This window comes from Nycticebus coucang, chromosome 8 (genome assembly GCF_027406575.1).
Source record: "Nycticebus coucang isolate mNycCou1 chromosome 8, mNycCou1.pri, whole genome shotgun sequence".
In the NCBI taxonomy this organism is placed as follows: Eukaryota; Metazoa; Chordata; class Mammalia; order Primates; family Lorisidae; genus Nycticebus; species Nycticebus coucang.
Window position 1 is genome coordinate 28,834,070 of NC_069787.1, and position 17,190 is coordinate 28,851,259.

Genomic DNA, 17,190 nt, shown 5'->3' on the forward strand with positions numbered 1-17,190 from the left:
AGCACAGGAGTGCAGTCAGCAAAACCAAGATGGTAGGGGATTTACAGGAGAAATAGCCTGGTTCCTTTAGCAAACAAATTGTAATGAGAAAGAAATGCATGGAAGGGGAACCTATAGACGAACAGAGACCTTGGGGAAGTAATAACCTACTGTAAAAAGTGGACCTGTTTTAGATTTTGATTCAAACAAACTTGAAAAAGAAAGAAGCCATTAAGTAAAACAGTCGGAAATTAGAACACTAACTAGATATCTGATGATACTAAGGAATTATGGTGACTTTTTAAAAGGCATTTGGGGTTATGTTTTTAAAAGACCTTATCTTTTTATTGAAATATTTACAGATAAAATTAATTAAAGGCTTAAGTTTGCTTCAAAATAATACATTCAGGAGGAGAGAGAGGAAGGAAGAATATACCTGAAACAAGATTAGCCATGTGTTGATAACTATTAAAACTGGGTGGAAACACGAGGTTTTATTACACTGGTCTGTCACTTTTTGTGGGTAGTTGAAATTTTCCATCATAGGAACTTTTGTTTTGTTTTTAAAGGAATGCAAAGGGAGAGAGAAAGGGAAAAACAAAACAAAACACCAAATTCTGCAGAAAGACAGGAAGGAAATCCAATAGAATGCCTGAGTGTTAACCCCTGGCTGCATTTCACATCATCTGCAATGCCTAAATGTATAAGGACATGGGTCCCAGGTTCAAATCCTGTTCTTCTTAAGCCCAGCTCTACCAGAATTTTCTGAGCCTCAGTTTCTCATTGATGAAATGGACTTCAAGAATGAACTTTGAAGCCTTTTGCTCTTCATTTTTCCAAACTCAGGGATGTGATTAGGTTTCAGAAAGTGATGTCCTGAAAACAATTACATGTGCCTTAAGGTAAAATCAAACCAAAAGGAAGCCCCTACTGTGCCTGCTCTGCTCCCTATATCCTTTCACCTCTGTTTTTCCATCTATGGTTAAGAAAGCAAGAAAATTGTGTGCCTAGCACAAAAATTAAAAAAAAACAAAACTTCCCTCTTTTTCTGCCTGGAAGGGAACATGAGTAATGAACTTTTCCATTGGGGTTGTTTGTCCTGGACATGGCACACCCCTCCCACAGCTGAAACATGTGATCCTGAAGGAGACCTTAAATAAACTTCAAGTGTTCCTTATCGGTCAGTTCCAGTTTCTACTAAATTATGAATTAATTTTCTGTATTTGGTGCTTTTCCTTTTTAAACAGAGGTTCTATTCATTCCAAATATTAGTTCAGAGATTTCCAGGTACCATGTGTTATAGCCCAGAACAAGGCAGAAATGGTCCTGAACTCAGCCCCAGCTATTCGTTCCTGCTTAACCTCAAATCTCAATCCAGGAGTCAACTTTCAATAGGTAGTGCCTCCAAGCTTTGTTAGCCTGTCCTCTGGCTTTGTTTTCTTCCTAAACCCTACTCTCATTTGAAGGTTGCCCAGTTATGAATGAAATTATTTTTTATTTCATGCCCCACTATGGGTATTTTTGTTGTTGTAGTTCACCTCTATGTTCCCGCCACCTAGCACTCTGTGCAGTAGAAGTAAACACAAAATTTTCAGGGCTCATGTGTCCTAGTCCATTTTCTGCTACTATAACAGAATACCACAGACTGGGTGGGTTATGAAAAAAAGAGACTCCTTTGGCTCATGGTTCTGAAGGCTGGGAAGCCCAAGAGCATGGCACTGGCATCTGGTAGGAGTCCTCCTATGGCAGAAGGTGGACGATATATCCAAAAAAATAATCACTGGAGTGAATGCCAGTTCAAGACTAAGCATCAAGTTATCCAAGGAGCTCTGAAGTACAGACTGGTAAAAGATTAAGAACAGAAACCAGCATGTGTGTGAAAGGGTTGCACAATTTTTTGGCTGTAGGGTTCTCTCTATAGGGGACAAAGTGATCAGGTCAAGTCTATAAATTCATTGAGAGTTGGAACCATAATGTTTTTACTTTTGACTTTCCTGTAGGGCTTATGCATGTATGTGGTGCTCAAGGAATATTTGAAATTGGTTCTAGAGGCTGAATTAGAGAAGAATGACAAATTATGAAGGAAATATTTCTTTTTTAATGCGAACTCTCTAAGTTTAGGAGAAGAGCCAGTGTTAAAGTTTGTCATCTCAGTTTATGACAAATAGTTTCAGTGTTACATTCAGCCATCAGAGTTTAGGAAAATCACAATAAATTGCCTGTGTTTGGTATTGGTATTTTATGGTGTGTCTGGCATTCATTCAGTATATGAAGTGTTCTGTGATGAAAGTGATAGTTTTGTGATAAATGAAAAGTTTCATTTAAAGATTCCTTTAAAAGGACCCCGAAACAGGACCCTGTATCTTTCCCTAAATTGGTGAACATATTTTCCTTATCATGCTTCCAGAAGCAATAAAAGCCCCCACAAAGTCACCAAATACACCAGTACAAGCTCACAAGTTGGGTGATCATCCGGCTGTGTAATATTTGCATTTAATAGGGACCATTTCCCACATATGCTCATGTTTCATTTGGACCTATTTTAGGGTTTAGTTTCATTTTCAGTGGGATTCCTAAATAGGGCTTCCTAAATCCACATTCCTGCATCCCATGTTAAGCCCTGACCCATGGCTGACTGTGTGGCAGGAGCTATTTGGAAAAGCCGTGGTTTCGGGCTGGATGTAGAGTGAGCTTTGCCACTATCCTATTATGGCCTTTGGATGCCAGTTCGCTAGTCCCATTCTAACTGATTTACTGACACAAAACTCCTACTACAGTAATAATCCATTTCTCCAAAATTGAGTCCCTGGTTCCTGGGCCCTCCTTCTGTCTTTTCCCCCAGAGCCTAGCGGACTCCCACATCATGTTTATAAGCACCCACATTCTTGAATAGTGATGGTGTCCGATCCAAACTATCCTTTCTCCCACAAACTTGAATAGGAAGTAGAATGTTTTTGTTTGCAAATGAATTTTGGTTTAAAAATCCAAACTAGCTTAAGCAGAAGTGGAATTTAAAGACTCCATAATTGAACAGTTCTAGGAATAACCTCAGGTTCCGTGGCTTCCAGTAATTCAGGCAGTGACATTGGAGTCTCTCTCTCTCTCTCCAACTCTTCTGTTTGGCATGAGGTGTCCTGATAGTCCCAGACTCTCATCCTAGCAGCTTTATAATCCCAGAACAAACAAAACCCAATATATTTCTTCCCTGATCCCTTTAGCAAGTGAGTATTGGGGGTAGAATAATTCTATTGTTTAGTTAGTCTTGAATCACATGTTCATCTCCCTGATAAGGGGATATGGGTGAGCCCCACCCCAATTATTTGGATGGTATACCCATAGGAAAGCAGGAAGCTATGATCAGAGAAAGTTGAAACAGACCCTGAATGGACAAAACCAACAGACATTTACTCCGACTAGTCTCCTAGTTTTAATCCTCCTCCCATCCTTGTGTGTGCCTACACCATAACCTGGCTTCATCCTCTGAACTTGGTCTGGCAACCTTCACTTGGCCCTTCAAGCTTTCTGGTCTCCTAGTTTTAGGCCTCCCTAACTGGCCCACTTTAATGCCCCAATTCTGAAACTGGTTATCAAAATTCTGGTTGTCCTTCAAAGGTGAAAAATTCTCCTCAGACAATCAGAAATGTTCCTCCATTTCTTTCAATAAACTATCCAACCCACAAAAGTTACCATTTATTGAGTTTTTACTGTTATATTAACAGAGAGAACACTCTCCCAAATAAGGCAACTCTCCACCCTCCTAATGAGAAGATAAAGAACAAATGTTTCAGGGCAACCTGAACACGTAAAATTTTAGGAATGCATATGAAATACTATGCATTTACTTCTAATATTTAAGAACACCCATATGGATTAATACTTTGAGCGATTTCTGTCTTGCATGATTCCTCTTTAGGATGCAGGGATTTTTTTCAGCTTCTTTACATGCATCTGTGGTTGGCGCTGAGGCAAAAGTCCTCTTTGACTCTCAGCCTTGTATATTTCCTAAGGACAGCATCTTTACTTCCAGCTGAGTCCTTTGAGCTACAGCAATTTTTGCAACTCCATCTATCTACAAGTATGATGCTTCCTTGGGAATATTACGGCACAGCATTTTTTTCTTTTTTACATCTATCCCATAAGTGTATATCCAGTCTTTTAAAATGATGTTTAAGCTGGGTGCAGTGGCTCACGCCTAAAATCCCAGTACTCTGGGAGGCCAAGGTGGGTGGATTGCTTGAGCTCAGGAGTTCAAGATCAGCCTGAGCAAGAGGGAGATCCTACCTCTAAAAATAGCCAGGTGTTGTGGCAGGTGCCTGTAGTCCCAGCTACTCAGGCGGCTGAGGCAAGAGGATCATTTGAGCCCGAGAGTTTGAGGTTCCTGTGAGCTATGATGCTACAGCACTCTACTGAGGGTAACAAAGTGAGACTCTGTTGCAAAAAAAAAAAAAAAAAAGATGATGATAAATAAAATGTTTAAGTAATTTGTTTATTCTAACATCCAACCCCTCCTTTTGTGAGGTCACATGATCACAAATAATTACTACACCTGCATTAAATACTTTTTACCACCTTTTCTATTAATAACATCAAGTGAAACTTGATTAGCTTCTATAAAATATGCTTCCAATCTTCAGGCTGTTTCGTCCTGCCTGAGCAGTATATTGTGTTTAAGAATAATTAAAGTCGTTGAAAGGACTTGAAGATAAAGCCACTCCCCATTTCTGAGGAATATATATTTTAGGGGGAAGGGGAAGTACCTATATTTAGATAGCTGTGGTATAAACCAGGCGAATTCTTTGTGCTTTGAGCACTCTGTCTCCATAATTCCCCCAACACTTCCTAGGAAATTGGGATTTTTATCTCCCTTTTACAAAGGAGGAAACTAGTTCTCAGAAACATCACGTAAGTTTCCCAAGGACATACACAACTGCAAAACACCAGGTTTCTCTTTCTTTAAAACTCATGTTCTTAGCCATACCACCCTTGTATAATATTCCAAAAAGTTCCTTTTTTTTTTTTTTTCAGATGAGAGAAGCATGGTACCACGTCACAAGTTCATACTTAACCATTCTCAAAACAAAAGTAAATTTATTATTTTTTTTTGGATTCTGTGTGTTTTTCTCTCTGCTTCTCCTTGAAATATAATTTTTTTTATTATTTCCTTTCCAATGAGTAATTGCAATAGTAATGATTTTGTTCAGTGCGAGTGGTGAAATGATTCCTCTCTCTGAGGCCACCTTTATTCTGCCCAGATTTTCTGCTGTGGCTGGTATCTCTGATACTGACTGATAGGACTGAGGTTGTCCCATGGAATTCTGAATTTCTTTCTGAGTGAAAAAGCTGTTGACATCAAATAGCAAAACTGAGTTAAATATTATTTTAATTTAGATTCATTAAATTCCCAGCTTCATCTAGAATATATGCAGAACAAAGAGCTGAAATGGAACTTTACACAGGTATATGCATAGCCTATCTCTGAAGAATGACCCACCCAGCAGATACATTATCACTGAAGTTTAGAAAATAGTAAACAACATTTCATCCTCCTTTTTAAATGTACTATATAATGAGGAGCAACTCTGGGTGGCCAAGAGAAATAGCAGAAATTTTTAAGTTGTTGTCTTTTTTTTTTTTTTTCTTCCCATTGCTCCCCTGACTCATGTTGAAAGGCTTTTGTTTCTAATCAAAGCAACAAACGGTATGGTCATTTCCTTGAGATTATATGGCAGCGGAAGGCGTCAGGGGGTTTTAGGTTCCTACTTCCACCAGCTTGTAGTTGGAGAAAACGAACACACACACACACCCCCAACAAGGGCTTGCTGCATGCGCCCTGCGTCTTGCCTGTCCTCTCTAGTTCCTGTCAGTGAGCCGAGGTCATGGTTTGGAGGTAAGAATCATTTCTCTTACAATCTTCTACCTACAGACAGTGTAATGGGGTTTCTTGAGCTTTCACGGGTGTTTCTCAGGCATATTTTAATATTGTACTGGAGGTGCACTTATCTGAGTACTAATCTTCCAGAACCCAATTTTCAGAAAAGGAAATTACCAAAAGAAGGTTAATTTTTGCTCTTTTCAAAGAATTACACTTTCCAAAACAGAGTTGGAGATGTTGCATTTGATACCAGAGTAACCATAGTCCTTATCACCCATCTTCGGCAAGGGGGTGGGGGGTTCCTGTCATTTTAAATCCTGTCTTTGCTCCTTTAAAAGTCCTGAAAGGCTGATTTTTGTTTTGCTTCAGAACTTTGGTAATTCCTGTTGAGGTCTATAATCCCACCTCATAATCACCAACCCCTTGCTCACCCACCCTCTTTCTTTTTTCTTTCTTCTTCTTTTCTTTTTTTTTTTCTAAATTTAATTTTAAAGACTAAAGTTTCTCTACGGATATAGAAAGGACAGAGAGAGGGAGGGAACTGTGTCAGTAAGCAGCATGAAAATGCTTTTGGACATATAATTGTTAATCATTTCATCAGCAAGATGTGTTTGGGGCCGTCTCTATTTTTGTGAGCACTTGGCAGCAAAAATCCTGTGGTGTCCTAGAACTCATTAATAGTCTCTCTGAAAGGACCTTTTGATGTACGTCCCTGTTTTGCCTTGAGAAAGAAGCAGGAAAGTTGAATTCTGTCCCGTCTAGTATATGGGGTGAGGACTCTGTAATCAGAATTCAGCAGCTCAAGGCAGAGACTTCAGAAATGCCATTTTGGGGGATGGCTATCAATTTATTAATAAAATTTTTATGATTTGCCAGAGGAAGTCCTACATCCTTATTAAAGGGCAGCTTTTTTTTCTTTCCTTCCTTGTAATATGGTTATGATAAACTCATTAAGTTCAACTCGCTGTGTCCATTTTTCTTCCGTGATAGGTAGATGTTGGTAATGGAGGAGGGGAGGAAAATCTGGGTAGAAAGCAAAGGAAATTATCTCATCCAGTACACTGCAAAACTCTTGGGGATAGAAGGAAGTCAGTAGAGGAAGTGGGTAGGATTGGGTAGAGAACAGAAACATCAAAGAAATAAATATATCACAATAGGGACTGGGATAGTAGCCCTTTGCCATAGTTCGCATAAGAGTGTGACCTTAGGAATGAATCATTTGTCTCTACATCAGTCCTATCAAAAGGTGTCTAATATCTGAAGGGGTGGAAAGGAACATGATCTTGTCCACAATGCAGTCCTGTGCCCTGGATTCTCCCAGTGGCAGTATAGCGACCTAGGGCCCCATGTGAAATGATCCTGTTCTTAAGATTCAGGCCATAGAACCTCCTTAGACGTAATACCATCTTGTTTTGCAGCCTTTTCAAGGACTGGAAACTCCAGCTCTTAGAAAAGGGTTGCAAATACTCCTGGACATACCAAATTCCACTCCAGAGCGTATTCTGTGAGTTCTAGTGCGCTGTGTTTTCAGTTCTCCGTTTGGAGTACAGGGGAAGTAGTTACTGCTAGGATGGAGGTTTCTGCACACAGGTGCCATGTCCCTCTCTTGGAGAGACTGTCAGTAGCTATACAGAGGCAAGAAGAAGGGCAGTGGGCAAATACTGTAATGGTGAGTAAAATTCCTAAGTTTATTTATGCCGCAAAACACTTAAGCCAAAAGAAACTTTATAAATCCATTTTTCCAGTTTCCTCATTCTATTACTGAAAAGATTAAAAACTGAGAAAAGTGGAAGAAATTTCCCAAGACTCATATCCTGTTAGGGCAGGGGCACAGCCTGGATTCCAGGTCTCCTGAGTCTCGACTCTACCCTGTCCAGTCTTTGCTCTTTCTAGGCCAGCTGCTAGTTTTTCCTAATCTTCAGTATCTCTGCATTTCACTCAGTGTGAGCTCCTTCTCCGGGGTGTGAACAGAACGGTGGGTGCTGCGTTCCTAATGACACTCTGCTTTCTTTTTTTTTTTTTTTTTTTTTTTGTAGAGACAGAGTCTCACTTTATGGCCCTTGGTAGAGTGCTGTGGCCTCACACAGCTCACAGCAACCTCCAACTCCTGGGCTTAAGCAATTCTCCTACCTCAGCCTCCCGAGTAGCTGGGACTACAGGCACCTGCCACAACGCCCGGCTATTTTTTGGTTGCAGTTTGGCCGGGGCCGGGTTTTAACCCGCCACCCTTGGTATATGGGGCCGGTGCCCTACCGACTGAGCCACAGGCGCCGCCCATCTGCTTTCTATTACACATAACTTCCAGCTGCTGGGGAAAGCCTGTGAGCGAGTGCTCAGAAGACCACAAGAAAATGAACCAACAGTCTTGTCTCTTGTCACAACAAGCTATAGTACTAGGTAAAGAAATACAAAAACACTTTCTCTGTGCTTGGAAAGCATCGTAGCAACCATTAAACTATTAGTGAGCTCTCAGCAGAGGCCTGTTTCAGGATCATAATTCCAGAACGAGACCCTTGTTTTTCCCTAAGGTGGTTTCTGGAAAGCCCCAATGAAGACATTTTTCTCACTTAATGTTGGAAAACAAATTTTTTTAGATGCAATATTTTTCTAAAATAGAAAGATAAAGCTGAGTACAGGTGAACTACCTTAATGTTTATGTGATTGAGCAAGGTTCGTATCATTCCAATAAGAGCAATCTAAGAAAAAAGGGCATTGGGCATATTCCTTGTTTATTCCTTTCTTCTTTAAAGGAAGGATGGGGCTTTAAAGGTATGTACACTCCTATTTTCTTGTATTGGTTCATTTTCTCTTGTGGGTTTTTTTTCTTTTATCCTTTTAAGTTACAATGAATAATTCTTTATAGTTTTCACTTGTTCTTTTTAGACTGTACTTCTAGTCAGTGAAGAGGGACTTGCATTAAAAAAAAAAACTATTTTTTTATATCATCATTTCTATTAGATGTTTATAGATTCAGGTTTTCCAGTCAGGAATAGGAGTATCCCAGAAGGTGGCCTTACAATAATGGAGAATCTTTATCCTCTACAGCAGTGTGGCGTGGCTGAAGAGCCCAAGAGGAGAAAGGGAGAGAGAGAAGGCGCTTGCCTGTGAGCTGGACTCCATGTCTCTTACCAACAAACTATGTGGGCTTAGGGAGCTACATTTTTCTATCCAGGCCTCAGAATCCGTGTTGATGAGTGAAGATATGAGACTAAGGCTGATTCTCCTTTTCACCTTGCAAATACTCTATATATAACCCTAAATTATCTGTAGTTACTTCCCTATTACCCAGACACATTGCAGCTATAACTGTCTCTCTGCTTCCCTCCATCTGTCTTCCTCTCTCCCTTTTGTCTTTCCTTTCCTCTCTTCTCCTTCTCTCCCTTCTTTCTTCCTTTTCACTGATATTTTCCTTTTCACCTAAAAAGGAATTCAGGGCACAGACTGTAATGACCCAGATGCCTGCAGAGCCAATGGCAGTGTATGGGTAGGGGGCAGGGACACATTTAGTGAGGCAAAGCCAGAAATGGAGAAATTGCCAAAGCCACTAACTGGAATCAGACATTGAGATGCTCTCTTGGAAGAAATCAGGATCCTTGGGTAATGGATACAATTGTCCTAATGAAATGTGACACTGCTCCTTGAATTCCAAATTCTTTAAATGCCTACACAGATCTCCTGGGTATTACTGTATCAGCAATGAGTCAGGCTTGGGCATGCAAAGGTGACTGAGACACAGCATTGGCACTTATGAGGGCGTAACCAGTCAGGGAGTACAAATAAGGAACTCTCCAGGGACTGTCTGTAACTCTTACAAGCTAGACTTGTCGTTCATTTGCTGCACACTCTTGGGGAGCGTAAAAACTGTTGAGTGAAATGGCTGTGAGTAGTGGCATTTAATTGATATTATTTTGAGGTCACAAGATGAAACTGGCAGGGGTGTGTTTAGGTAGAAATTGAAAAATGTCAACTAAGACAAACAGTAACTCCAAAAGTGATCAGGGGTTCTGCTTGTGATAGGCCCTCTCTATGTGGAACAGAGAGAAAGAAGAAGCATGAAGAGTGAAGTATTAGCATGCGTCTTTCACGTTAATCCTGCTCCGCCATTTACAAATGGAGTTCCCCTCTGTGCTCACTGATGGGCATAACTAACACTAACTTTTAACAAACCCCTCTCTTGCCCTTCTCATACTCTAGTATTTGTTAAAGGCTTCAAAATTACAGCTAGAAAGAAGGAATAAGTTTCAGTGTTTTATATCTCTACAAAATGACTATAGTTAACAACAATATATAGTTTCAAATAGCAGAAGGAGGGTATTAAATGTTCTCAAAACAAATTATAAATATTGGAAATGATGGTATGCTAACTACCCTGATCTAATCAGTATTCATCATGTGTGTTGAAACATCACTGTGTACCCCATAAATATGTGTAACTATTATATGTGAATTAAAAATAAAATAAAAATAAAACTGCCTTTTAACATTGTCAGGGGGGTTAGAGTTAGCATCTTGCATGGAAGATGTGCCTAATAAGTGGCAGTTAATATTATCTAATATTATATAACATCCTTTCCAAAGACAATAGGATCAAGAAAATATTTATGTACCACCAGAAAATGGAGTGTATAAAGTGATGAATAGATAACTTTTTCTCATCACCCCTAATGTTCAGGAGAGCATAATAGGAACCAGTTATTCATTAGCCCACATTTGGATGTCTTTGAATCTCAACATTATCTGGACATTCATCAGCCTTACATCATTTAGACACTTGAGATCACTTGACCCACAGACTTTTGTCTGGATTTCAAGGGACAGAGTTCACAAATAAGTGATCGCAGTAGGTCTGTTGTAGACTTTGGTCTTGGCTTATGGTCGAGTGTTCATCTTTTTAAGGATCTGTTTCTCAGCCATTTTAAGGATATGGACCCCATACAATCTGATAAAAGTTATAGCAAGTCTTTGTAGAAAGATTCTCACTAACACGCCTATCCTTGGAGTGGGGACAAAGGTGCAAACTCCTCCAGCCTCATTACTAGGCCTCGGAGAGGTCCCCCTTAAGAACTACTGGGTGGTGCTTGCTTTGGTAGCAGATATACTAAAATTGGAAGGATACAGAGAAGATTAGCATGGCCCCTGCACGAGGATGACATGCAAATTCGTGAGGCGTTCCATATTTAAAAAAAAAAAACAAACAAGAACTATTGGATGTGTCTTTCAGAGAAATGGTGAGAAACTACTTGGCCTCTGAGTGGGATCCTTGTCTTAGCCCATTTTGTGCTGCTACCACAAAATAACTGAGACTGGATAATTAAAAAAGAATCAGAAATGTGTTTTTTCACTTTCTGTAGGCCAGTGAATCTGAGATCAAGGTGCCATCATCTGGTGAGGGCCTTCTTGCTGACCTCATGTGAAGGCAGACGGGCACGTTAGCCAAATGCTGTGTGAAGCCTCTCTCAAAAGGCTTCCATCCCATACACGACAGAGCAGCCCTCATGGCCTGCTCACCTCTTAAAGGCCCTGCTTCTTAATACTATCACATTGGCATAGCCTGGAATTTGGAGGGGAACATGGGAACCACAGCAATGGTCAAGATACAAGATGTTGTGTGTGGTATCCCAGAATTGACATGGACTCTATAAAGGGTATTTGGCACCTCCCCTTCTGCAGCTATTTATACTGTTCCCGTGGGAGCAGGATTCATACCTTTAGCAACAACCAGGTGCAGAGGAGGTACAGATTCCCTTTTAGTACTCGGCCTTGTGTTGAGTTGAGAGTGAGGTCACTCTCATGGGACCTGAAAGTAATTGCATTCACCATTAGAACATACATCTGTCTTTAGGGGATTCACCTATAAATCTGCAGAGATATCACAGAAACCAAGCATTCGAGTCAGAAGAATAGGAGGTTGTTTGTGGTAACTATACCCATCTCCAAGTGCCCACCTCAAGGTGCAAACTCCTTTTTATTAGAACAAGGACTGAGCTCCAGTAAGCCTCCTTCTTCTTTTTTTTTTTTTTTTTTTTTGTAGAGACAGAGTCTCACTTTATGGCCCTTGGTAGAGTGCCGTGGCCTCACACAGCTCACAGCAACCTCCAACTCCTGGGCTTAAGCGATTCTCTTGCCTCAGCCTCCCGAGTAGCTGGGACTACAGGCGCCCGCCACAACGCCCGGCTATTTTTTGGTTGCAGTTTGGCCGGGGCTGGGTTTGAACCTGTCACCCTCAGTATATGGGGCCAGCGCCCTACTGACTGAGCCACAGGCGCCGCCCAAGCCTCCTTCTTTTTAAAATAAACTACTGATCAACCAGTGGCACTTTTAAATTTTATATGAAGCTTGGCACCCGTAGCTCAGTGGTTAGGGTGCTGGCCACATATACTGAGGCTGGTGGGTTTGAACCCAGCCCCAGACATGTTAAAAGAATAATGACGACTGCATCAAAAAAATAGCTGGGCGTTGTGGCTGGTGCCTGTAGTCCCAGCTATTTGGGAGGCTAAGGCAAGAGAATCGCTTAAGCCCAAGAGTTAGAGGTTGCTGTGAGCTTGGCACCACAGCACTCTACCAAGGGTGACATAGTGAGACTCTGTCTCAAAATAAATAAATTTTATATGAAAAAAAGAATAATATGTTGTTTTTGTAATTTTTCATTCCACAGATGTTTACTGAGTAGTGGCTTTTGCATAGTGCATACTATAAGCTGGGAGTGCAGTGGTTAAGTAGACGGGTATAGCACCTGGAGACAGATACTTAACAACAAAGTACATAATTATTTAATTACATTTGTGAAAAGTGCTACAAAGGAGAAGCATAGGGAGCTAAGAGAACAAGTAGTACTCATACGAAGAGCTATGGAACCCAAACCTATTCCAGGCACTCTGTGTGCATGAGCTCATTTAAACCAGTGTCATTTCCATTAGAGATGAGGTCACTTGTGTGTGGTGGTGACGCTAGCAAGGCATCTAGGGCAAGCAAGATTTGAACCCTGGGTGGTCTGATTCCAGAGTCTTCACCCACAACGACTCCACATGGCTTCTATGGGGAAATGATTGTTAATCTATGGTTTTAAGGATAACTTGGATTAGCAAGGCACTTTTCCCCACTGCCTCATGCCTTTAGGTGGAAAAGGGATCAAGCAGAGGAAAAGCCAGTGTGGCTGGAGCCCAGGGAGTGATGGGAAATGAGCACAAAACCAGAAGAAAGATGAACAGGGACCAGGTAGGGCAGGATTTGGTAGCCTCCTTTTTTTCCTGATTGGATTAGGTCAGCTCTGAAGCTCAGTCCTCCCTTCCCAACCCGCCCCCCGCCCCAATCAAGACTTCCCTCTCAGGACACCCTGTGCCTGTAATATGAATACACTAGGATGTGTTCTCCTGAGCTGGCTGGGTTTAGTATCGTGGTCGTGAGGTGCAGCTTACATGGGGATGTTTCATCTGTACCATCAACCCATCCCACTGATTTTTCTCCCAAACCAAAATATTTTCAGAACTATATATATACTTTGAGAAAGAATCTTGCTCTGTTGCCCCAGGTAAAGTGAAGTGTCATCGTAGCCCATTGCACCTTCTGACTCCTTGGCTCAGGTGATCTTCCTGCCTCAGCCTCCCAAGTAGCTGGGACTATAGGCACATGCCACTGTGCCCAGCTCATTTTTCTATTTTTAGTAGAGACATGATCTCACTCTTGCTCATGCTGGTCTCCAATTCCTGAGCTCAAGTGATCCCCTCACCATGGCCTCCTAGAGTGACAACTATATTTTTCTTAATGGTTCACATAGCCACATCTTCCCTGTAGCAGGTTCAGTAATTAATAATCATCATGCTTACACTGAGTGCATGGCACTATTCTGGGTGCTGTTGTAGCCTGTGCTCTGTTACGTAGGTACTGTGATTATCCATACTTTTCAGACAAAGAAACAGATATAAGGGGAATAAATGACTTGCCCAAGGCCCGACCATCTGGTGTTAAAGTTCAGTCTTCCATACAGGTTTCCCTGATATGGGAAAGTCCACACCTCCCCCTCCACTATGTCGCCTCCCTGCAGGCAGCACCTCTTATTTTATGACACAAAAACTTTCCAAAGTTAAAGATAGAACTGATTATAAAACTCAGGTTTGACATTAAGTTTCGTTTTCTAGGCCAACAGTGAAACCTCTTAAGGGAGGGGGAGAAAAGTAAAATGAAAGGAAACTGAATAGAACACCACGAACCTTCACCATGACCTGAACCAGCCTTGCAGACGTGTTGCAGTTTGACCAGCTGAATTGGCCACATCGGTATAAATAGAGGAGAGGGGTCTAAAGGGAAGGGATCTGTGTTTGGACAATAACCAGCAGGAGTTTTGGGAGAGCAAATTAAGGGGCAAAACAGAAGAGTTTTAATATTGACTGGGTGCTTCATGTGTGTGAAGCACTGTGCAAGCTCTTTATACGTATTGACTCTTTCAATCCTTACAACAATCTTATGAAGTTGGTCATATGTATATCCCCATTTGACAGATGAAGACCAGTGCAAAAGCCTAGTGGATTCTCCTTCTTCCACTATGGCCCTCCCTCTCCAGACTTTTCTCCTCACTGTGGGCAGTTGTCCTTTACACATGGCCTCAGATCATCTCCTCCATGCTAAAAGCCTGCGGTGGGTACCCCTCTGTCCTCTAACAAGCTCTAGTTGACACTGTGGTGCTACCTCTGGGCCTGGGGCCTCACTTTGAGAACCACCAATAAGCCGTCATTAATTGTCTCCTGACCTTATCTCCTGTTCTATCCCTCTTGGTGACAAATCTCCACTTGCTGCTATTTTCTTTCCTTAAAGTATGCATTTTCAAAGGGGTAACTTCACCTGCAAGGGGAGTGAAAATTGAATCTTCAGGGGTAAAGAAAATCTTAGTCATTAAAATAGTTTATGGCCCTTTGAAGCTTAGCTCTACCTTAAATATTTCATGGAAAAGGTGGGTAATAGGGGGATAAAGTCTAGAAAGTCTCCTTAAGAGTGCATTCTTTTTTTCTTTTTTTTTGAGACAGAGTCTCACTATGTTGCCCTGGGTAGAGTACCCTGGCATCATAGCTCACAGCAACCTCAAACTCTTGGGCTTAAGCGATTCTCTTGTCTCAGCCTCCCAAGTAGCTGGGACTACAGGTACCCACCACAATACCTGGCTATTTTTTGTTGTTGTTGGAGTTGTCACTGTTGTTTAGCTGGCCCAGGCCAGGTTCCAATGCACCAGCCTTGACGTATGTGGCCAGCCCTACTCTTTGAAAAAAAGTTTTTTCTGGGACTTTGGTCTGACAAATGCAATTAGTGTAACCTGGATCTTTGTACCCTCAATGAATCCCCAACAATAAAAAAAAAAATGTATAAAAAGAAAAAAAATAGTGTTCTTACTAAGTATTAGAAAAGAACAAAAATTAAGAGTATAATGATGGGGGAAAGGTTATGCAACTGTATCTTAAACCAGGCATGTTCTACCTCAGGGCCTTTGCACTTATTGGCCCTCTTTCTGGAATTCACTTTTCTGGATTCTTCCTAAGGCTGACCCCTCACCATTGCCATCTCAGATTAGATGTTACCTCCTAGATAGCCCCTTCCTGATGGCTCTGTCTAAAGTTAACTCTCCTCCATCACATTATTGTATTTTCTTGTTTTCATGGTACTTAGCACAACCTAAGATCTTATGTTTGGGTTTGTTTGCTTGCTGGCTGGCTGTCTCCTTCATTACCCTGTTTCCCCGAAAATAAGACAGTGTCTTATTTTAAGGTGTGCTCCCAAAGATGTGCTAGGTCTTATTTTCAGGGGATGTCTTATCTTTCCTGTAAGTAGCTCTTATTTTTGGAGGATGTCTTATTTTCGGGGAAACAGGGTAGCAAGTCTGTGAGAGAGGAGCATTTTGACTATCTGGTTTATGTTGCTGTTAAATCTGCAGAATCTATTACAAAATCTGGAACATAGTAAGATCTCAATAAATATTTGGGAACATGTGAATGAGTGTCAGTCACACAGTTGATAAAGTGGTGGATTTGTATTCAGGCCTTCATACTTCAGACCCACTGTTTAACAAGTGCTAAAACTTGGGCATGGGTTGAGCAGAGGTACCCCCACAAGCAGAGTGCCTTTTCTAGTTTAGTTTACTGGTGCTTTTTACAGATTACTATGATCACCTTCTGAGTCTAAAAGGCAAGGCATTTCAAAAAACTTGATACCCAAAATTATACCAGGCCTATCAATATTCTCAATTAATGGGAATGGATTAAATTGTCCTCTAAAGAGGCACAGGCTGGCTGACTGGATACAAAAACTCAGACCAGATATCTGCTGCATACAGGAATCTCATCTTACCTTAAAAGATAAATATAGACTAAGGGTGAAGGGATGGTCATCTATATTCCAGGCAAATGGAAAACAGAAAAAAGCAGGTGTTGCAATTTTATTTGCAGATACAATAGGCTTTAAACCAACAAAAGTTAGGAAAGATAAGGAGGGTCACTACATATTTGTTAAGGTCAAGACTCAATATGATGAGATTTCAATTATTAATATTTATGCACCCAACCAAAATGCACCTCAAATTATAAAAGAAACTCTAACGGACATGAGCAACTTGATTTCCTCCAGGTCCATAGTAGTCGGAGATTTTAACACCCCTTTAGTGGTGTTGGATAGATCCTCCAAGAAGAAGCTAAGCAAAGAAATTTTACATTTAAACCTAACCATCCAACAATTGGATTTAACAGATATTTACAGAACATTTTATCCTAACAAAACTGAATACACATTCTTCTCATCAGTTCATGGAACATTCTCCAAAATTGATCACATCTTAGGTCACAAATCTAACCTCAGCAATTTTAAAAGAATAGAAATTATTCCTTGCATCTTCTCAGACCATCGTGGAATAAAAGTGGAACTCAGTAACAACAAAAACCTGCGTACTCATACAAAAAACATGGAAACTGAATAACCTCATGCTGAACGATAGCTGGGTCATAGATGAGATTAAGAAGGAAATAAACAAATTTTTGGAACAAAACGACAATGAAGACACGAATTGTCAGAACCTCTGGGAGACCGCAAAGGCAGTCCTAAGAGGGAAATTTATAGTACTGCAAGCCTTCTTCAAGAGAACAGAAAGGGAAGAAGTTAACAACTTAATGGGACATCTTAAGCAATTGGAAAAGGAAGAACATTCCAACCCCAACCCCAGCAGAAGAAAAGAAATAACCAAAATTAGAGCAAAATTAAATGAAATTGAAAACAAAAGGATTATACACCAGATCAATAAACCAAAAAGTTGGTTTTTTTAAAAGGTCAATAAAATACATAAACCTTTAGCTAACCTAACCAGGAAA

At 40.8% G+C, this 17,190-nt stretch overlaps 1 protein-coding gene and 1 non-coding gene across 7 annotated transcripts in view; both read left to right on the forward strand.

Moving 5' to 3' along the window:
- The window catches only part of FRMD4B (FERM domain containing 4B), a 455,009-nt gene that overhangs the window by 270,451 nt on the left and 167,368 nt on the right, over nt 1–17,190 (forward strand). The window contains exon 1 of one of the 6 annotated variants that reach the window (XM_053599742.1): nt 5,777–5,866. The exons of the other annotated variants lie outside the window; for them this stretch is intronic. The gene's annotated coding sequence lies outside the window, so the exon portion shown is untranslated. Of the gene's footprint in view, nt 1–5,776; nt 5,867–17,190 lie in introns of those variants that run through there. 6 annotated transcript variants of the gene reach the window in all.
- LOC128592862 (U6 spliceosomal RNA) lies at nt 10,930–11,032 on the forward strand. The gene has a single exon (XR_008382074.1). It is a non-coding gene; the product is annotated as a U6 spliceosomal RNA (small nuclear RNA).